Genomic DNA, 16,750 nt, shown 5'->3' with positions numbered 1-16,750 from the left:
TAATGTAAAAGCTGAGGAGCTGAGTAGTGCGCATGCGCACTAGTAGGATATTATGACTGATCCGTGGAAAAAACTACCCACGCCGCTCTTACATTAAAACATGTCGGCTGCAATATAAGTCATCTCCGCTCCTTTCCCTGTGACTTCCCTCATCTCGGCTAGTAAATATAAAAGCGGCTGGCGGCTCCGTGATTTATGTTCTCATACACCCGCCGCCGCTTTTATATTTACTAGCCGAGATGAGGGAAGTGAGAGGGACAGGAGTGGAGATGACTCGTATTGCAGCACAGCTGTTTTAATGTACACGCCGCGTTACAAACAGTGCCGTGCAACCGGAAGTGACGAGGGGTAGGTTTTTCTCACGGGTAGGTAATTCTCACGGAACACCGGTAGCCACCGTCACAGCCCTGACCAGGGACTGCCCTCACCTCCTGGGACTCCTGCCTCCTTCACCACGGAATGGATGAACTATGATCCACATGCCTGCTCACCACATTCTTATGTGAGTGTATTTATGTTGTCAATAAATTTATTTTTTTTAAGTCTGCACCGAGGTAGCGCTGCTCTAATCCCCCCCCCCCCCCCCGCTTAACTCCAGGCATAAATACACTTATTTAAATATATTCCTCAATATAAATCCACTTAAATGTTTTGGAAACCCTTATATTACCTTGTAAAAGTAGCAAATGCTTATATTACCTTGTAAAAGTAGCAGTGACATCATCACTGGCTGAACATAACCTGTGCAGTGAGCAGAGCTCTGGGGGGCACCTAGCAGGCTCAACCCATCACAGGCTGCCTGCAAAAAACTACAGGAGGAGGCGGAGACATGACCAGTCACCCTGCACAAGGGGAGAGAGCAGCAGTGACCGGTCTTTATTACTTGAAGCAGCAGTGACTGGTCTTTATTTCTTGAAGCCTTTTCCAGGTTTCACACTGGATTACTGCACAGGTCTGGAAAAAATACATAAAGCACACTAAGGCTCCGTTCACATCTAGGCGTTTTGGGGCGTTTTTGGGGCGTTTTTCTGCTCTAGGATCAGCTCTCAAAACGCCCAACAAGACAAATCCTATTCATTTCAATGGCCCCTGTTCACATCTGAGCGTTTTGACGCTGTATACAAAACGCCCAACGCTCAAAAAAGTACATGAGCTTCTTTTTGGGCAGATTACAGGCGTTTTCCATTGATCTCTATTCAATCTAAAAACGCCTGCACAAAAATCGCGGTAAAAATCGCGGTAAAATCGCGGTAAAAAACGCCGCAAAAATCGCGGTAAAATCGCGGTAAAAAACGCGCGAAAAACGCTACGCTCAGGTGTGAATGTAGCCTAAGACTCAAATAAGAATAGGTATGAATCGTGGGTAAAAAGGCGCTGGTAATCTTTTATGTTGCTGGATACAATTTTAAAGGTATCACGTATTTATAGGATTATTAAATTAAGACATGAATGTGAAAAAATACGTGCTATGCATAAATTAGTGCAAGATATATTAAATAATAAATATCAAAGTGCTTAATAGTGCATCAACCTAAAATTACAGGTGTGGATTTTCACTAATATAAATGTCACATAAATATCACATAAATAAATTATTTAGTGCAACAAGCAGAAAGGTGCTTATTAGTGCATGCATAAATTACGTACCATAAAATGAATTATAATAAATAATCGTGCTTTCTAATAAAAGTGCTCAAAAAATATATATATATGTAAAGTTTCTCTAAAATTCTGAACAATTCATGCAATCTGATTGTGCATTTATATTCTTGATTCTAAGGTTCTCCAGGTGATGGGGTGTGTCACACGTGGCCTCTTACCAGCTTTCAACAGGTCGTAATGACCCCCAACGCCTGTGATCCCTTTTTCTGGGTGGATCAGACCTCTCCTCAATATCTTTTCGCTTGAATATCCTGCTCCTACATTAGGCGTGTATGGACCATATAGTCTGCATATAAAGATAAAAGATAGCCTCCAATAGTGAAATATTGTATGGTTTATTAAAAATACACTATAGGATCACAATTGGTCTCTTACTATTTGTTGTGCCCTCCTGGCACTGGGCAATTCGGCAGTACAAAATTGTTCGGGTATTGGGAAGATATTGTCCGAGGATCTGCAGCTTCCTTCTATCTCTCCTTTCCCTGTTTGTTTTGACCGCCGCAAAACAAACAGGGAAAGGAGAGATAGGAGGAAGCTGCAGATCCTCGGACAATATCTTCCCAATACCCGAACGATTTTGTACTGCCGAATTGCCCAGTGCCAGGAGGGCACAACAAATAGTAAGAGACCAATTGTGATCCTATAGTGTATTTTTAATAAACCATACAATATTTCACTATTGGAGGCTATCTTTTATCTTTATATGTGGACTATATGGTCCATACACGCCTAATGTAGGAGCAGGATATTCAAGCCAAAAGATATCGAGGAGAGGTCTGATCCACCCAGAAAAAGGGATCACAGGCGTTGGGGGTCATTACGACCTGTTGAAAGCTGGTAAGAGGCCACGTGTGACACACCCCATCACCTGGAGCACCTTAGAATCAAGAATATAAACGCACAATCAGATTGCATGAATTGTTCGGAATTTTAGAGACACTTTACATATATATATATTTTTTGAGCACTTTTATTAGAAAGCACGATTATTTATTTTAATTCATTTTATGGTACGTAATTTATGCATGCACTAATAAGCACCTTTCTGCTTGTTGCACTAAATAATTTATTTATATGATATTTATGTGACATTTATATTAGTGAATATCCACACCTGTAATTTTAGGTTGATGCACTATTAAGCACTTTGATATTTATTATTTAATATATCTTGCACTAATTTATGCATAGCACGTATTTTTTCACATTCATGTCTTAATTTAATAATCCTATAAATACGTGATGCCTTTAAAATTGTATCCAGCAACATAAAAGTTTACCAGCGCCTTTTTACCCACGATTCATACTTATATATTGTTTTTAACAATTAAAGGGGCAGCAGGTTCTATTATATTCTTTTAAAGGGCCAGGCGCCTTCCCCTAATTTTTATTGATCAAATAAGAATAAACATGACTCTTGTAGTTAGATACAATATTTGCTTATCCCGTAGTTCAGGTTTAACTTTGAATACTAAATATATGAAGATGATTACAGTGGATTACTACCAATCTTTAAAATTACCATATAGTATATGAAAATTCTAGTTTAAATATATGGTAATTAAACCATAAAACAGGCCTAACTAATATGTATGACAACATAAAAAGTTTTATCATTTTTCACATAAAACTGCTAAAAAATATAAACATTCCTTCCAGCCCATAGACAAAACCATTCACAATCTCCACAGGTTTCCAAGACACTGTCCCCGGACCAAGTTTGTCCCCTGTTTGGTCCCCGGATTTAGGGCTGGATTAACGTAGACAGAGCATCCCATGCTGGCTGAGAAACAGCCTGGTGGCTCGGATGTTGACGCCCTCTGCTGGACAATCTCACTGCTGCTGTTCTGTGGAGGAGAGGCAGAACCAAAAATTGACTGTGTGGAAGGCTGAGACCAGAAGGTCAGCAGAGTGGAGGCTGTCTGTTTGTACACAGGTGAGGGCAGTGGGGGAGCAGGGGTCAGAGCTGACAGCTGCATGGATTGATAGAGAGTTTAGCTGTGATGGGGAACAACTAAGAGGTGGCTGCATAGATAATCTGTGAGAGAAGGGTGGGGGCAGAAGTGTCCTCTGGGCATAACAAACCTCTGAACCCTGTACTTTATGCCTAACACCATCCTGTAAGTGATGTATTTCTGTGCCCAGCGCTCTGTGTTTTATGCAGTTCTGTGCCTAGTGCTCTGTGCATTATGTAGTCCTGTGCCCAGCACTCTGTTTATAATGTAGTCCTGTGCCCAGCACTCTGTGTACTGTGAAGTCCTGTGCCCAGCTCTCTGTGTATTATGCAGTCCTTTGCCCAGGGCTCTGTGTATTATGTAGTCCTGTGCCCAGTGCTCTGTGTATTATGCAGTCCTGTGCCCAGCGCTCTGTGTATTATGTAGTCCTGTGCCCAGCGTTCTATGTATTATGCAGTCGTGTGCCATTTTCCAAAAAAAAAGTATGTCCCCGGATTTCATTTTAAAAATCTGGTCACCCTATAATAGGCTGTTCACTTTGCAGGAGACTTTTCCAAAAAGGTTAGTAAATGTGGTGAAATTTTACTTTGCAAAGAACACCCAATCACAAACATGGAAAATAAAAAAAGCAGCATTTTTGCTTGCCCATGAATTGATGATGGAATTCAGCACAGCTTCATCTCATTCTCTAAGCTCTGGGGATAATTTCCTGGCAAAGCACAACTTTCATTGCAAAGTCAACAGCCTATTAGCTTTCAGTAAATCAATCCCACTGTGTAAAAACAGAATCAAGCTGCCAATTCAGTGAGGGCAGGGGGGAAAGAGACTCAACAGTAAGTTACATTTACTTTTAGTTGAATATTTTTATGCAGTAAGTGCCCATTTATGCTCTCGCACTGTGTTAGCACACCCCCATTAACAAATGTGATGCTATGCATTAAAGTCCGTTGCATTAAACTGATTCATCATTTCAAAGGGGTGCCTAAGGGTATATTAACAAAAGATGTGGTAGGGCTGCTATGGGCGGCTATTCCGAGCAATCTTATCACAGGATAAAGCACAATGTCTTGTCTCCAGTGTGCCAGATTCATCTCATTGCATTGTGGTGGTGTGCAGGTGGCATGCGCTGAAAATAAAGCGCAGCACATGTAGTGTAGCACATTTTTCCAGTGCAGGGTAGTGCAGACTCGCACCATGGAGCCAGCATTTTAACTTTATGACATGCCTCGGTGAACATGCAATGCGTTGAGGTCAGCGCATTGGCACTGGGGAGATCCCGTCAGACCATTGTAATGCAGCAGCCCTAATGCTCCAAAATAAACCAAAAAGGTCCATGTAGTATTTTGGATGTGAAGCCCACTGCAATTCATGCTAGTGCCCTTGAAAGAACATATATATATAGGCACAGGTGTCTCATTTGGTCAAGGGCCAAAGAAACATGTTTGCTATTACTAAATAGAAGTGCCTTTTGTCTCTCTTGATTCAGTTTCACTTTATTACTAGGTTCTAACTCTCTGACTTTGCAACTATCGACTTTTCACTACCATTCTATTGACCAGCAATGACATGTTCATTGGTAAATAAAAAGGAACTTTATTCCACTGCTGTGTTGTCCTCATTCCAGCTACCTACAAACCCAGGGGATCCAGTATTGTCGCTATGCAATCCACTATCGTGCTGCCACCACTCAGGTCCCGCATCTTTTTCTTCCCACATGACGTCAGGGGGGAGAGGCTGTCTCTGCAAGCTTTTTCCCCCCACTCCTTTCATGAATGGGAGTTGATGCCTCCTGGGTAATAGGCCATGCATATCCCATGAGGGTCTGAGAGCTCAGCATATCATTCTGGCCAATGGAAGAGGGAGGCAGGCCAAAATGTTACTAGTTTAAAAAAAAAGTGAATAAACAGCAAAATAAATAAATAAAACAATAAAAAAAAAAAAAATTAGAAAAAAATAGTTTTTTTTTATATAGCGGAGGAGTGAGGGTTAGAGAGGAGGAAAGTCCAACTTTACTGATACCTTTTGCTTTAGGATACCTGTTCTTGGGCCAAACTTTACTTAAAAATCTTTATTATGGAGTACATCTTCATCAAAAAAAGAGCTACAATTCTAAAAAAAAAAAAAAAAAAAATATTTTTCACATTTTGCTATATAACATTCCCAAATAAAAAAATGTAAAAATCTACATTTTTTTAACATTTTAGGCCAATTTATTTTCTGCTACATATTTTTGGTAAATTTTTGATTGGTTTGCGCAAAAACCAAGCGTCTACTAACTACGGTAAAGATTTATGTCATTTTTATTGTTTTTTTTAAATTTTTACTAGTAATGGCGGCGATCTGCGATTTTTTGCGGGACTGCGACATTGTGACGGACAGATCGGACCCCTGACTGACATTTTTGACACTTTTGGGGGGGACCAGTGACATTACTACAATAATCAGTGCTAAAAATATGCACTGTAATAATGACACTGGCAGGGAAGGGGTTAACATTGTGGATGAAATGTGACCCTAGGGGAGTGATTCTAACTGTGGGGGGGTGTGGCTTTCGAAATGATCATAGAGACCTGTGTTCCTATATAGAAGGATTACAGGGGCTCTGTGATCATTCCAGGGAGAAGAACGGTCAGCTGTGTTTACAACAGCTGACCATTCTTCTCTCTCAGCGGGGAACGATCGCGGGTGTCAGGCGGCAATTGGAGCCTGCCCGCTACATTGTCTTCCCCGCTGAAGAGCTGGGGCGGGAGCACTCCTGCGCGCGACGAACGTATAGTTACGGTGGCAGGTCGTCGTAAACTGGTTAAAATGAATTCCAGGTGTGGATATTGTTATGTAGTTACATTGGTCCATACCATACCCAGCTAATCCCATTGGAAGCTGGAAATCACTGAAGTAGACTTTGCTACTACAGGTATCTCCACTTGCTTCTTGGTCCTGTGCCAAGCAGCTGCCCTGCTGCTTACTGAACACAGGAGTTTGACCACTTAGCACAGATACCAGTCAGAGAATGCGTTGTATCTTCTCAATGATTTAAAAGCATTCTCCGACAGGACATGATGGACATTGTATTGTCACCTCTCCACTTCTCCACCTCATCAAATCAGGGAATGCTTTGCATTCATTGGGAAAATGCAAGTGATCTCTAAATCGCTAGATCTCTAGATCACAACCCCTATGTTCAATAAGCTGCAGGGAAATCGCTTACCATTGGACCTGGGAGCTAGTGGAAATCACTTCAGAAGCAATGCCTATTACAGTGATTCCCAGCTTCTAAAGGGATACCATAGGTACAGTATATGCCAAGCTAGAGCACTGTAACTATGTAAAAATATTTAACACCTGCATTCCATCTTTAAAGTGGAGTTCCACCCTAAAATGTAACTTCCGTCCATCTTCTTGCTCCGGGTCACCTGAAAAACAAATGGATAATCGCAATTTTTTTTTTTACTTACCTTGTTTTAGAAGATAATATACTTACCTTACTTCCTCTTCCTCCCTCGGCGGCCACGGCGAGTCGTCACTTCCTGGCTTGCAATGATTCCTGGGAGCTGAACGTCATCTCTCCCAGGAATCAATGCGCCTGCACCTGCATCAGTTCCGGTGCAGGCGCCGTCATACCTTGCTATACAGCTTCTGGGCATGCCCAGAAGCTGTGCAGGGATGACGCTGCGGCACCGGAAGTGAAGGCGGGGCCGGTGCAGTGCATCGTGGGACCGAAGAGGACGGAAGAGGATGCAGAAGAGGATCGCGCTGGCTTCAAGCTGCCCACACCTGAGATGGCAGCGCTGGACAATACATTTTCAAGGTAAGTATTTCTTTTTGCAGGTAAGTGCAACCCGGGACAGTTCAGAGAGGCTATCCATTGTGGAATGCACTAGCCCTGACTGTCCCGGGGGTATTTTTATGTATTTTATTTTGTTTTAGGTGGAACTCCGCTTTAAATGCAAAGCTTACATTTCATATTAAAACAGAATTACTTACTTAGCCCCCGTTCACACCAGAGCGAATTGTCATGACAAGTCGCACCCCATTGTCGGCAATGGTACTGTTCAAATCCGTGTGACACCAGTGCCGCATTGGTTTAAAAAAGTAGTTCCTGCACTACTTTTGGTGATTTCTGGTGTGACTTGCATAGACATCTGTGCATGAAGTTGCACCGATATCTTCCAAGTCGCATCTGATGTCACAATGACATGTAGCTTTGAAATTGTGCGATTTCTGATGAAGTTGCACAATTTGAAAGCCGCATTCAATGTGAACGAGGGTTTAGTGCAGAAGACACAAGCAACAGATTTGTGCATTCAATCTACGATCAATCTCATAAAATGCAAAACTTTCCTGATTTAAAACACTGTATAAAACTGTGTTTTCCTCAATATTTTGCACAAGCTATACAAAAGATTCACAAATCTCACTTAACCACTATGTTTCAATTAGCTGACCATCTATCATCAGCTCTGAGAAAGTGACACTAATGGTTTCTTAGATAAGAATATTTAGAAAGCTGTGCTTTTAGAAATGACTGTAATCTGAGTTCATTAATTCTGTTTTTATGTTATCACAAAACATTCCCTGCAAAAATAAAAATGGTAATAGAGCCATATAATGTACAGCTGACAGCACAGAATTGCCAACTGATGTGTGAAGATGCATGAGGCTATATAACAGATCAAGCCCTTCACTCTTTTCCACAGTTATAAGGAGATAGAGAATGTTAATTGGTACCCAAATAACTGGGCACAAAGACAAGGAATTCTTCCCACCAAGCATTTTTATATAAAGTATAAGGATGTTTCAAGACTTTCTTGATAGCATTCAAAAATGAATAAGGAACTTCAGTACTGTCTAGTTGTCTGCAGTGAAAGTCTTTATGACAACCATATTGACATGATGATTTTCACTTAGAAGTTTCACAGTATGTCTCAATAAAATAAAGCAGAGATACACAATGTCATATAGAAATATAAAAAAAAAAAAACTATTTCAGACAAGTGAAAACACTCAATGAATTGCTAAAGTTATCTTACACAGTGTGTCAGAGAGTTCAGTCAATTTACTTTAATGAGGAATTGCAGATACAAATATTTTTTATAAGTTCAGCACTACGTAGAGGCCAGGGCTTCATTGAAGAGATTTCTTTTGTAGAGAGCAGTCGGAAGGGCATCCCTAATTACAGTTAAAGTGATCAAAACGATCACCTTGTAAAACAACCAATTTAGTTTAAATTACTAAAATCGAAATGAACGGCAAAACATGTTTGTATAGATATAAAAAAATATATAAAATACCTTTTTTATAAGTGATCACATTCCCTCCATCCTCAGCTGCATAAGAGCTGGGGGGGAGGAGAAGCAGCAGCAGCACACTGAGTTTCCAAATGACTGTTCAGCAGGGGCATGTCAGGAAAATCTGATTATTGGAGGAGAGCACACTGAGTTCTCAGCATAGCTAGAGAACTGGCTCTCCTACTTAGTGTGGTCAGTTTTAAATAGGAAAGCAGACGGACTGGCAGGATCACCAGGGATTTCACATAACAGAAGCAATACAGAAAGAGAAGAAGACTTTCCCATACAAATGAATAGTACAACAGCCACATATCAGGAATATGAAGTGTTGGGGTAACAAATGTTTTAAATTATGTGACTAAAACTGTACCCCTCCGAAAAAAATGAAAACAAACTTCAGCTTTATACAGAGTTTGGGACTCTGAAATATCGATTATGAGTAGAGAAAACCGTTTTTACAACTTTTTCTAGTTTGTGGCATTCCTAGATTGGGCTCTGTAGATTGGAGATTTAAAAGTGCTTTGGGGTGAAGAAATCTCCAACCCAGCTTCCAGGTCTTGCAGAAGACCAGCAGGCTGAATGTGTAGGTGCCATTATATTGATAGGCTTGGGCAAAGTTTAGCTAGTTCTAGACTTTGGGCATGCTACACACGCACAAAAAAACAAGCTTTGGCTCTACATCTCCTTTAGGTAATGGCAAAGGTATTTCTGAATAAACAGGTCCAAAGCAGAAAAGGAAAAATTGCTCTGGTTCATAGGAGATGAACAGTGGTTAGTGCTCCCGTTTGAGGACAGAGGTGCTCTACTAAAGACAATACATTCCATGCTGGAGCAAAGGCTCCATGTCCATCAGGCTGAGAGTTGAGGTGGCTAAGCAAGTCTGGAAGACTGAGAAAGAGTCTGGGAGAAATAGAAAAGGTCTGGTAGACTGAAGGAGCTGGGACAACTAGGCAAGTCCAGGGGTCTGTGGAGACTGAGGGAATCTGTAAGTCTCAGAGGAGTGAGAGAACCTGGGGTGTCAGGAGAACACCTACCAAGAGGCCAGGAGTGGGCCAATACAACAGGGAGTGGTAATCACAGGCTGAGTGAATTAGGTAAGTCCAGAAAGCCAAGAGAAGCTGGGTGTGATGTTTTGAGGGACCAGCTACAGGAGCAGGGCTGCCATTAGGGGGGACAGCTCATACACATGTAGGGGGCCCCAGGCTTACTGTAGGGCCCAGGCCCCATTCATGGCTGTAGCCCCCTTCAGCCTGCTTTGGTTATGTGACTGAAGCTGTACCCCCAAAAAGCACTTCAACTTATCTTGAGCTTTGATTTGAGTTCTCAAATATGCAGGAGAGGATGTGCCTGCTTCCTGTGTCACCAATCACTTTTAAACTTCTAAAGTAGGTATAAATCTAAATTGTGGTTTCTTGTAGTACTTTAAGGAAGCCCATTTGACAGGTGAAAACGCAGGAGAAGAATTGGGAGACAGGAAGGAGTATTGTCACCTTATAACAGCAGGTATTATTTGAATGAAAGCTGCAACTTGAAACCACGAGTTGAAATTTTGGTGACTGGGTTTAAATATTTGTTAAAGGACGGCTTCACACTTGGCATACTTTGTTAAAGGACGGCTTCACACTTGGCATACTTATCTCCAGCCCTAATCCAGCTATTTCCACTGTGCTGCCCATGGGACCACACAGTCTTCACAAAGAAAATCACAAAGAAAATCTCTAGTCACTCCTCTTCACACTGCATATGCATGCTATGGCTATGTGATTCCTTTGGGAGGACTAAACTCATTGCACCCCCACCCATAGAGATGAATAGGGCCACAGCATACATACACAGTGTAAAGAGGAGCCAGTTAGGGTCTTCTTTGTGAATGTTGCTTGGCATCTGTTGGTATCTGTTGGTATCTGTTGGCATCTGTCTAGGCTACACAGGGAACATCCCTGGATTGAGGCTGAATGTAAGAATGGGATTTTGTGACCTGCACTTAGGGGGTGGGAAGAATTAATTAGACCTGTGCATTTAATTTAGTTAGAATTCGTTTTTCAGATGAAAATGTTATTTTCTGAGATTGGAATGTATACAAATCTCTGAATGAACATAGTATCAAATGTCAATGAATTGGGGCTGCAGGTAAGAACGGAACTTGCTGAGCTGCATTCCGGGGTGGGAAGAATTAATTAGACATGTACATTTAATTTTGTTATGATTCGTTTTTCGGACAAAAATGTAATTTTCAGAGATTAGGATATACAAATCTCTGAATGTCAAACAAAGTTATAACAAAATTAACAAATGCATTTGTTTTATTCAGATGATGTCACATGATGTATTAGTAGCTTGGGCCCATGGGGAAATTAAGAAAATTTTCAAATCTGTTCAATAATTCAGATTCAGATAACGAATGGATACAAATTTCATTCCATTCTTTAATACGGATGCACATGACGCCAGTTGATATTGTGTAATCAGCTCATGCCATTTCTCTTTGTGGGTTAGACTAGCATCCGAAAATATCTAATCCTTTCTAATCGAATCCACCTGATTTGATAATATATTGAATATATGCATTATTCCAGAAAAACTGTAAAATGTTTCAAATCAAATTCACAAAATGAATGTCGAAGATATGAAATGAATTCCAAAAACGAATCAGTTCAACATAATAAGTATGACAAAACAAAATTTTTCAATGAACAAATGCAAACAAAACTAAGCAAAAATTTCTGGGGTGCACATATCTAGAATTAAAGGACAATTTCCCCAACAGTTAAAGTTAAAAAAAAAAAAAAGCAAATCATATGTTTTAGATTTGGATAGAATGAAGAGGGATTAGAACAGTGGTCTCCAAATGTTTCAGTACAAGGGCAACATCATATATTTTACATATATTCTGGGGGGTGGCAAAAAAGAAAAAAAATGTTTTATAAATAAACAATATTTAATAAAATTTCACTTACAGTAGATTTTTTGTAAACAGCAGGATTTATTTAGAACAGAAAAAAAAATCTTCAGTAAAGCAAAGCAAAGATATTCTAAGTAAACTTGAGCCCATCAGAGCCCTCCCTTACAGCACAGTCTCCATCAGAGCCCCTTTCAAAGTCCCACCTTACATGAGAAACCCCCTTACCTAGGGGTCCTCATTAGAGTCCTTCATTACATTGGAGTCTTCATCAGAGTCCCCCCTACATCTGAGTCCTCATGAGAGTCCCCTCTTACACCAGAGGGCCACATAAAATCTTGCAGAGGGCCACACTTAAGTGACATTGGATTAAATACCTGTCAGGTTTTTTTTTGCAATCTGTCACTGTTATCGAGATTTGACCTCTCACATTTTGGGATGTCACCAGAACAGAACTAAAGCAGAAATATTCCAATAAGGACACTAGTTCTGGTTACTCTGGTGACCACAATGGATCCCCTCCCTTTGGAGGAATTTCCTCTCAATTGATGTTTTGGCTATGGACAGAAAGTAAAAGAAAATCGGGTTATAACCTTCTCTTACCAAAATGAAACAAAAATTAAAAAAAGTTTTTTTTTAAACCAACCTTATGACAAGTAACAATGTAACTTCCACATATTGTATTGTCATTAGGTAAAATAGATGCAGACCAGTAAGAATTCAAATATCTTTCTTCATACCGCCATTTTACATCTATGAGTAGATATAACATATTCAAACTGGCATATGCTACAAACCAAATTGAAGCCACTTACAAATGAGCATTGCAAAGTCCACAGGAGGCATTTTTTTCTCATCTATAACCACTTAAGTGCCTGATGTAGCATTCCATGCATATGCTCAGAAATGGCTCAAATAAGGAAACGCATGCTGCGGAAAATTAGAGATTATGACACTGTTGGTGAGTAAAACCACATTAGAATTTCATGGTTGTTTTGTGACTTTTGCTCTCTTCGTACATATTTTCTGCAAGGGTAATAATAAAAAAAAAAAGGTTACAGATCTGAGGTTAATCTCTAACCTCCTGTGGTATAATTTAAAAAGACTGTAAAATTACATAAAATGCAAATACTTCACTGCATATATGTACATATACAAAAAAAATAAACTGAAACAAATGTGATTTCACAAAAAAAGAAGGGATACATTGAATTATATAGCAACCTATGTACAAAAATTGGGCAGTCTTTGATATAAAATTCTAACCAATAACCAGTCGCTCATAAAACTTTGATAACCTAATCTGCCTTAATAAAGACTCTGGGGTCGATTCACTAAAGGCAAATAGGCTGTTTTCTCTGCGAGAGAATTCTCACTTTAGTGTGGTCAATGTGATGAAAAGTCACTTAGCAAAGCATACCCGATCTCATAAAAGGAAAAGTTAAAAAACAATATTGGTTGAACTAGATGGAATTGTGTCTTTTTTCAACCTTTGTAACTATGTAATTATTTTTGATTGCACATTTGATGATGGAAGTCAGGAGAGCTTCACCTTATTCCATAAGCTAAGTTAAACTCCTTTTGTAAAATGAACAGCCTATTTGATTTTAGTAAATCATCCCCTCTGTCTCTAGAACAAAAAAAAAGTGCTACAGGTACACAATGTAGGTACCTAAAGGTTCCTACACATAACAGCACTAGCTTTAAAAACCTGCAGATACAGCTGATTATCTGGCCAGTCTGACATACAAGTTTGCCGCTAGCTTCATTCTACATTTTTATTGGCCTATCATTATGAGGTTATGACTCACTGACCAATAGAGAAGCAGTGGGATGTCACTGATGAAGTATGCTCTGAACAGCTTGCTCAGCTAATTTAGGTACTGATAGCAAAATGTTCTACTTTGCAACCGAATGTTTCAGCATGGCTTCAACCACCTCGAGTCAAGGTCTTTTCTGGCACTTTTTTAGCAGAGGCCCTAGGAAATGAATTGGTGGGTTTTGAAAATTTTTATGTCACACGGTATTTACGCAGCGTGTTTTCAAACACATATTTTTTTAATTTTTTTTTTTTTTATTTCAATGCAAAAAAACAACACATAACCTATTTTTTGTAAAATATTAAAGATGCTGTTATGCTGAGTAAATAGATACCAAACATGTACACTGTTTGTGGTAAACGATCACTGTTTGCGTGCGTGCGGAACAGACGCCCGAATTCGCCTTTGTCGCGAGCATGGGAGAATGCAGGCACTTTAAAAAAAATATATATTTTTACATTGTTGCTTTCGTTTTTTTTTTTTTATCACTTTTATTACTGTCACAAGGAATGTAAACATCCTTGTCACAGCAATAGGCATGTGACAGGTACTCGTTATGGAGAAATCTGGTGTCTATGAGACCCCAAATCCCTCCTCTGCACTTAAAAGCAGTCAAAACATCAGGATCTGTGTTTTTGAATGCTTTCAATTTTAAAATAAATGCCGCCAATTGTTTCCAAGTAAACCAGAAGTGATGTCACACCATCGCTGCTGAGTTACTGTTATGAACAGCCGATCCTGGCTTTGCTTGGTTGTCCTGGTGGGACTGGAGAGCCAGAGCAAGACACGGAAGGTGATGAGAGGGGGGACGTCCCCTCGCGCTGCTTGTTATAACAATCAAGCGGTTAGTCACCCTCTCTGATTGCTATAACAAGAGAGCAGACCGCTAGCTCTAAAAAAGTATACCGTATAACCACCGAAAGTGGTTAATATGGTATTTATATAGGAACATAAGGTGACAGCCTCATTAAAGCCCAGCTCCAGAAAACTAAAAAATGATTCCTTGCAGTGGGGTTGCGCCCACAATATAGGGGTTAACTGCTCACTTCGTCTACGGGAGAGTTTTTGCACTTTAACATACCTGATCCTCCTCTCCACCAGCAGATAGTGCTCCCCTGCACTCTGGCATTGAATTGTTCCTTAGCTTCATCACATCCATTGCAGGGCTATAGACCCAACATTGACCTTGATGAACTCAGGACTTTAGACCACTGGAGCATGGGGCAGCAGTTGCAGCATGTAAGTGGATCTTTGTTTCTATATCCCAGAGCCTAAACAAGCAATTAACCATTGCAGTGTGGGTGCAGACCAACTACAAGGGATCATTTTTAGGTTTCCCAAAGCTGCGCTTTAAACATTAAGATTGTTTCAAAACAGCACCAGAAATAGATTTCTTATAATGGCATTTAATTATCTTGGGAAAAACACCTAGGTAATTATTTATATAGCTGTTCACCTCTGGTTAAAAAAAAAAAAAAAATGTTTTTGCCTCGGGCACATGAAGATGAAATTACCTACTCAAGGTCATCCAAACTTAAAAAGCTATTTTTCACGGGTCTCCTATGGAACAGAGGAGCTCATGGTTCATTATTCAAATGCTCACACGATAACCAGTGCAATCTGATAAAGTAACTTACGGTGAGGGATGCCAAGGCGTATTTAACTTACATTAGCCCAAAGTGTCATTAACCTAACTTCGGATTAATTGCCAAGAATGTGGTATTCTGGATTAGACCTAAGTAGGAGCATTAAAACACATATGCAAATGAGACATATTTATAAAATAACTACATCTTTGATAAGGTGTTTAATAAAAATTACCCATTATGTGGCTCAACATGGCTAATTCATTCTCAGCAGCTTGCAGTTATAAAATGATTTCATTATAACCCAACCGTTAGAAAAAAAAAAGCAGTGATTGGTTGATGAATAGTTAACCAAAGAGGAGGAAGAGAGACTGAATGCTTACTTTTTTGTTGTGCTAATGAAATCCTCCCCAGAACACCGATGCTCTGTCTGTTCTTTGCATACAAATCCAGTGGGATACTTTTTCCTGTGTTTGAAGATACCTGCCAGTGGTCTTTCCCAAGTTATACTGCCAGAATCTTTGGGGAACCCGGTAAAGCTCTCAGAGTTCAGCACAGGAAATGAGAAAGCTTGCATTTGCATTCACAAACGTATTTGATTTTTCAGAATTTATTATAGGAGCATTGGGTGCATATTTAATGGTGCATTTTGCTCTTAAAGCACTGCATTTATATACAGTGGGTACGGAAAGTATTCAGACCCCCTTAAATGTTTCACTCTTTGTTATATTGCAGCCATTTGCTAAAATCATTTAGGTTCATTCTTCTTCCTCATGAATGTACACATAGCACCCCATACTGACAGAAAAACACAGAATTGTTGACATTGTTGCAGATTTATTAAATAAGAAAAACTGAAATATCACATGGTCCTAAGTATTCAGACCCTTTGCTGTGACACTCATATATTTAACTAAGGTGCTTTCCATTTCTTCTGATCATCCTTGAGATGGTTCTACACCTTCATTTGAGTCCAGCTGTGTTTGATTATACTGATTGGACTTGATTAGGAAAGCCACACACCTGTCTATATAAGACCTTCCAGATCACAATGCATGTCAGAGCAAATGAGAATCATGAGGTCAAAGGAACTGCCTGAAGAGCTCAGAGACAGAATTGTGGCAAGGCACAGATCTGGCCAAGGTTACAAAAAGATTTCTGCTGCACTTAAGAAACACGAAAAAAAGGCGGTAAAAAAGCATATGTGTTTTGAGAGTCGCTTTAGTATCAGCCTCTTCTTATAATCTATAAAGCAGAGCATAGACTGGGAGAGGAACATGCAGGAAAAAAAGGCCAATCAGATGTGCTGCAGCACATGCTCATATGATAATTAGGAAAATGCTGACAGGAACATAGAGCAAAGTGACAGGATGAGCTCATCAGGCTGTTGCTTGTTCATTTATTGTGCAGTTAGAGAGTATGGAAATGAAAATACCAGTAAGCATAGCTCCCAACTGTCCCTAATTTGGAACAAAGTCCCTCTGTCCCTCTTTCCTTCCCATTTGTCCCTCATTTTAGTCTGATCTATATAGTTGTATAT

The 16,750-nt window shown here is 39.9% G+C and overlaps 1 protein-coding gene across 2 annotated transcripts in view; it reads right to left on the bottom strand.

The window, feature by feature from the left end:
- EPM2A (EPM2A glucan phosphatase, laforin) overlaps positions 1-16,750 on the bottom strand; it is a 202,291-nt gene that overhangs the window by 61,243 nt on the left and 124,298 nt on the right. The gene's annotated exons all lie outside the window — the stretch shown is intronic.

This window comes from Pelophylax lessonae (genome assembly GCF_965119305.1).
Source record: "Pelophylax lessonae genome assembly, chromosome: 3".
Classification (NCBI taxonomy): Eukaryota; Metazoa; Chordata; class Amphibia; order Anura; family Ranidae; genus Pelophylax; species Pelophylax lessonae.
This window is presented reverse-complemented; position numbering and strand designations above follow the sequence as displayed.